The following is a 6829-nucleotide window of genomic DNA, read 5'->3' as shown; positions in this document are numbered from 1 at the left end:
CTTCTCTTTCGTGAAAGGATTACTGAATAGGATTTATTTAATTGAATTATGTTGTCATTCTTGTCTAATACCTTTTGTCCCTTCATTCTAATCAGTTAGTTGGCATTGCAGATCAACAGATTGGTGGACAGAGAGTTACCAGGGTTGATTCACCCATGGGAGGTTTAGCTTTATCTCTATTGTAGAGTATTTATTGTTTTGCACTTGACATCTGATGTTTTTAATTTAACAGTTAACATAAACTGGGCATTTAGTGGGTGCACACATTACAGGCACATTAGCTTTATGTAGGTGCTTCGTTGGACTCAAGCGTGGCAACAGTAGTGAGGTTGGCCCGGGATCGGGCAGTGTTTTGTTCTGCTGTGCATAAGGTCACTATGGGTCAGTACCGACTCAATGGCACCTAACAACAATTATAGTTATTATTTTTTCCATTTTATAGACGAGGAAACTGGGACTAGGAAATATTTTTAGGTTTCACTGAGTCCCTGAACCAAGAAATGAGTGAACCTAGATGTGTTCTCAAGTGGTCAAATACCAACACCTTTTAGCCTCTCCACTGTAGGCATGGAACTAAAGCTTTGGTGACTGACTTGACACAAAGACCCCTTACAACTTTGACTTCCAATGTTTCTTGTGAAAAAAATTGCTTAATGCCAGGTATCAAAACAATCCCTTTTACTCAATTTATTTACAACAGTACAGAATGAAAGTGGAAAGTTAGATCGTTGCACTTCAGGGAAAGTTGTGTGACAGTTACAATACACCTTGGTCTAAGTGAAGTACCAGGGTAAATTGTTTCACACACTACCCACTCCCACACTCAACCTGCCCCACCAGTTCCTGTCTGCCTTTCGCAACAATCAACTTGAGATGCCCCAAACTTAAACAGTTCTCATTTCACTGTGCACAACAGTGGGGTCTATAATGGAAACTATCAAGCATCCTCATATCACTCTGACCTTTGGGATTAAATATTCTGGCACAGGACAACCGAACTATGATCAAAACCAGGTGAGGATTTTTAAGGAAGTTACTTGACAAAAACACTAAGAATAACAGATTAAATGAATTCCAGTAAAAAGTGTTTTTGGGGGTAGGGGAAATGGTTTTAGCTGTTCCAAAAGAAAGAGTCTCCAGGCATGAGCTCTAGATTACAAAGGGAACTTTTGCCAAGGTCAGTGGAGTCTGGGTCTGCAGAGCAGGATAACCTGAGGACGGCCCAGCATGCACTGTGGTGGATCCAATCTACAGGGGGAGTCCTTCAGTTCCACCACAGAGTACTCGCCAGTGGATTTAAAGCTCTCTTTAAAATGCTCAATTCTAGGAAGTGCTTGGCACATTTACTCTTTTGACTGAAGGGGAGGTATGCCACCTGTATTGTTTGTTGTTGGGGAAACATTGGTGACTGGGTAAGGTCTTTGGCTGCTGAGTGGTGGTGGCACTGAGAGCTTCTACTTCGTCCTTTGACTGCAGTGACCAGCTCACTCAGGGCCTCTTGAAAGCACTCTGGCCAAAGACCCCTTTCCCATAGTGAGGTGTCTCAGCCATCCAGCGAGGTGTCAGTGAGGATCTTGCACACACCCTTGAAAGGAGTACTAGTGTTTGGAAGATCTAGCAGGTAGAAGCAGCAATTCCTGTCCATTAAGGAATGGGGATGTTGGCCTTCAGCATGAAATGGGATCTCAGAGGCACAGATGGCGTCCAGAGCTTTCATCCTGTACAGATAGTTGTAGCAATTTTGATCTCCCTGGTTTCCAGTTGTAGCAGTCTGACATCATCATCTGCAAGGAGCTGGGGTTCACATTTGATATCCTGAACCCTGAATAGTCAAATACTGATCTCCTGTTTCAGATCCTTGGAGGCATTGTGTCTCATAGGGACTTGAGGACCCCTTTGAGATTTCATTGCAAAGTGCATGATTTGCCTTTTCACAAAAATAAATAGCAGTACAAAGACCAGGCTCCCTTAGGCCATCCCCAACATGACATTCTCCCTGACAGCCAGTTACTGCTGGACACCATGGCCTCCCGACTCTGGGCACTTAGGATTCCTGGAGCTCCTGGGAACTTGTGAAATATTTAAAGGAACAAATCGATTCTGATGCAATTTGATGGACTGCAGTGAAACGTCACTCTTACATTCTACTTTTCCTTAGGTTGCCATCTGGAGACAGAAAGGTACTTGAACCTTTTCAATTAGCATTTTATTTTCACTGGGTACATTTTGATTTTAGTTGTGCAACACAAACTGCAGACACTGACTTTGGGCATCAAGTTATCTTTATGCTTGTGGTGACCCCAGCCCACAGGATGCCCAGAGCATCAGCTCCTTCATGTTGCACATTTCACCTGCCTCATCAGCCTCGTTTTGTTTTAAAAAAATCTTATTTGTGTTTTAAGGTCTGCTGTGGTGCGTAGGATCAGCAGTGCACTTCAAACCACAAAATCAGCAGTTCAAAATCACCAGCTGCTCCTTGGAAACCCTATGCAGTGTCACTATGAGTCAGAACCAACTCAACAACACTTAACAACAATTGTGGTAAAATACATATAACAAAAATATATTTATAAAAATGTATATAAAATTTTTTAAATCATTTAAAATATTATTTACCATGTTGTGCAACCATCACCTACTTCAAAAACGTAATACCCACTAAGAAACAGCTCCCTATTCTCTCCTGTTGTTGTTGTTAAGTGCCTTTGAGTCTGTTCTGATGCATAGCCACCTTGTATAGGGTTTCTGAGGAGCAGTTGGTGGGTTGGAATTGCCGACTTTATGGTTCAGGTCCAGTGCTGACCCTACAGTCCACACCAGAAGTGCTATTCTCCCCTGTTGTTGTTAAGTGCCGTCCAGTCGGTTCCAACTCATAGTGACCTTGTATACGGTTTTCACGGAGTGGCTGGTGAGTTTGAACCACCAACCTTGTAGTTCAAACCTACCTTGCAGTCAGTGCTTTATCCCATAATGCCTAATCCTGGTAATCACTAATAAATTTTTTTTGTTTTAGTGTGAGTTATGTGATATTTTACATGGGAGAACATTAGTTTTATATTCAATCTTTCATTATCATTTCATTACCATGGTTAAAATCCCCTCCATGCATCATCAACCAACCAAAGGGTATACCTTGCAAGCCTGCCCGCTAAAATATGGCTACTGTTTTGACTGACTTACAAATTCAATTTAAAAATGCACTTAGGAACATACCTCATTCATAACCTGGGACTGCCAATGGTTGTCTTTGTTCCATGTCCCACACTGTTGTTGTTAAGTGCTGTCAATTTTGACATGTAGAGATCCTATATAGGGTTTCCGAGGAACCACTGGTGAATTTGAACCTCTTACCTTGTGGTTCAAACTGACCCTGTAGTCCACATGGTAGTGGTGGTGGTGGTTATGTACCGTGGAGTCGGTTCCGACTCATAGTGACCCTGTATAGGGTTTCCAAAGCTGTAAAATCTTTACGGGAGCAGAAATCTTTCTCCTGTGGAACAGCTGGTAGTTTTGAATTGCTGACCTTGCGGTATGCAGCCCGATTCATAACTGATATGCTACCAGAGCTCCTTTGCTGTCCACATGTTGTTGTTAAGTGCCGTTGAGTCGGTTCTGACCCATAGCGACCCTGTACAGGGTTTCCGAGGGTGTAAATCTTTACGGGAGTAGAAAGCCTCATCTTTCTCCCGCGGAGCGGCTGGTAGTTTCGAACCGCTGACCTTAAGGTTCGCAGCCCGATTCGTAACCACTACGCTACCAGAGCTCCTTGCTGTCCACATAGCTCCTACCAAAATCAGTTGCCATTAAGTTGACCCCATATGTATCAGAGTAGAACTGTACTCTGTAAGGTTTCCAATGGCTGGTTTTGTGGAAACAGATCCCTAAGCCTTTTTTTCCAAGGTGCCTGTGGGTGGACATGAACCTCTAATCTTTCAGTTAGCAGCTGAGCCTGTTAACAGTTTGTACCAACCAGGGACTACATAGTTCCTATCCCACCTTCCGTAAATATGTCACAATTGCTCTGAGTATCCTTCTTGATACAAGAAAACATTCCTCGCTAAAATTAGGTTCTGGATTATGGGGACCTTGTATCAGTTCAAGGGCAGAGTCTAGAAGACTCGTGGGGCTTGTTTTGGATGTTCCTCCTTGTGAATTCTGCCTCCGGACATCCTGAGCTTCAGGGTCACTCTGTGGCGCACATACAGCCCTGCTGTTTTGACTGAACCACCACAGGATCTCTGAACTGTGCCTACAGTGGTTTGGGTGCAGAGCTTCCCAGATGACGTGTCAGACTGTAAATACTCCACCCCAATCCCATCATAAAACCAGTCCAAGGAAAACACCAGAAACAAATTGAAACTAAGACAACAGTGAAAATATTTGTGGGGGAAGACATTCAAACAACACTGCAAAGACAAAAAATGCCTTTCAGATTGGTATTAATTAAACCAAGTCTTTGCGGCACTGTTGGGCGCCTGCAGTCCTGGCCTTTCAGAATAGGGCATGTCACAGTTCATTACTTGCTCCCCAGCTCCCACACCAGCTGCAAAAACAGGGGAGACGAGAGTATAACAGTATAAGGGGGACATGCACTCTGCTCTTCTCCAAAGTGTCCATCAGGGAAGTCCCAACTCAAAGCCAGTGTGCAGGGCTGAGAGCTTCGGAGAGAGGTTGTCCCCCAACACATAGAAAGGGTCTCTGAGGAACTAAAGCTGTCGCTCAGCAGATAGCTCTGAAAGGAAATATTGAGTCAGCAAACATTCATTCACCAGTGCCTGTTCCAAGCCAGCACCAAGATTAATGTGAGAGAGACAAAGATAAAAGTGCCTCCGTATCTGTAGCTGTTGAAGAAAGACCAGTGATTGGAAAAGTGCAGCGGTGTGTAATAATGTTTGATAAGAGTGTGATAGGAAAAGGATGCAGTCAGCGAAGGCTTTCTGGAGGAGGAGTTTCCTAACTTGTGTCTTAAGAGATTTGTAGACTCTAGCCCAAAACAGGACATGAGGCTTCCAGCAAAGGAAATAGCCATGGCAGAATTCAGGGGAGAAGGAGAGTGGGTTTGCAGACTGGTTACATTCAAGGGCAATGAGTAGGGGACAGATGACTATGGATTTTGAGCATGAACTCTGAATGCTTTCAGAACAAGAGGTTGAGAGTTTGTCCTCACAGAATATGAGACATCAGCCTGGCTTGAAGCAACACGGAGGGACCACAGGGGAGACAGGGAAGGGACTGGTGAACTGTGGATCATGAACGTGCTTATGCTGGCTCAGACCTGGCAGAGGTGGGGAGCTCCTTGCTTGGCCATGAGCACCTACCATTTACTCATTCAGGGGAAATCGGACTCTAAACTCCTAACCCCTCACCAGAGTGAATTTATTGACTTACACTTCAGCCACTTGCTGAGTGGAGTCCTGGTGTGGCTCTACGGGTTAATGCACTGGACTGTAAGGTCAGTTTGAGCCGCAAGGTGGTTCAAGCTCACCAGCTACTCCTCAGAAACGCTATACAGGTTCGCCTTGAGTCAGAACTGACTCTGTAGCACTTAACAAAAACAACATGTGCTAAGTAAACTGTAAGCCCTACTCATTCACGATGTCAGCATACTCAATCCACTTTAGAGACCCAAGGTTAAGAAATGCCCAGGTATTGCTGCCAGTTACCTATAGACCATAGTACCACTTATCAGTCTGTCAGACCGTGTTGGCTTGCATGCTGCTATCATGCCGGTGAAAAATAAATGAAACTGTTCACTACTACAGATTAATAAGCACAAGTAAACTTGGGTTTACCTTGCTTACTGGATAAGCCATCCTTGTCAGGGACTGTAGATTTGAAAAGAGTCTTTGATTCTGTGCAAAGGTGTTATGGGGTTTGGAGAGAAAGAGATGCCAGTTATACCTAGAAGTTCAATCTTTGCTGTTGTGAAAAAAAGTGAGATTGTTCACTACAGATTAGCACAAAAAATCTGTGCTTACCTTGTTTATTGAGTAATCTGACACTGAGGGTCACTCAGGATGGGAAGGTTTCAGAACTTCCAGACAAAGACAGACTAGGAAGAAAGGCCTGGTAATCTATTTTCCAAAATTAGTGAAAACCCGATGGGTCACAACAGAATTTCATCTGATATCATTTCATTCTGTAATACATGAGATAGCCATGATTCCAAGCCAACTAGAGGGCAACTAGCAATGAAAACACAGACCCGAGGCACCTTGCTGACCTCAGCAGGCAGCATTCTGAGTCAGAATACCAAGCAAACAGAACTTCCCCTATTTCCTGGCTGGCCTACACATTTCATCTAACTGATTACAACTGGACTGTAAATCACAAAGTCTGAGTTTTGAACTCCACAGGAGAAAGATGAGGCTTTCCTGCTCCTTTGAAGATTTAAAGCCTCAGAAACCCTATACAGGTCGCTATGAGTTGGAACTGACTTGAAGGCTCTTCACAACAATTACAATTGGTTTGGCAGTTCAAATCCACCAGCTACCCCTCGGAAACCCTGTATTGGGTTGCTATGAGTCGGATATAACTCCACTTAAAACAACAACAATTAAAACTCCCCAGCTAGTCAAAACACTTGCTTTGGCTCTCTGGAACAGATCCTACGCTGGTACCTCTTTTCATTGAATTAGAGTTCGGACACCTGGGTCTCAACCTTGTTCTGCAGCTAATATACTCAGTGATTCCGGGTAAATCATTTAGCTTCAGGTGTTTTGAATACTTGCAAAAATGTTCAGATAAAGAGTTTTTATTACGTTATTTTTCATATAGAAAGTGCCCACGTAAAAATGCACACAGCATAGGAAACTAACAAGTGAGAGAT

At 43.6% G+C, this 6829-nt stretch overlaps 1 pseudogene; it reads right to left on the bottom strand.

Moving 5' to 3' along the window:
• Positions 1–1264: 1264 nt before the first annotated feature.
• LOC102833721 lies at positions 1265–2024 on the bottom strand (annotated as a pseudogene).
• Positions 2025–6829: the final 4805 nt, after the last annotated feature.

The sequence above is a fragment of the Chrysochloris asiatica genome, unplaced genomic scaffold (assembly GCF_000296735.1).
Source record: "Chrysochloris asiatica unplaced genomic scaffold, ChrAsi1.0 scaffold00015, whole genome shotgun sequence".
In the NCBI taxonomy this organism is placed as follows: Eukaryota; Metazoa; Chordata; class Mammalia; order Afrosoricida; family Chrysochloridae; genus Chrysochloris; species Chrysochloris asiatica.
This window is presented reverse-complemented; position numbering and strand designations above follow the sequence as displayed.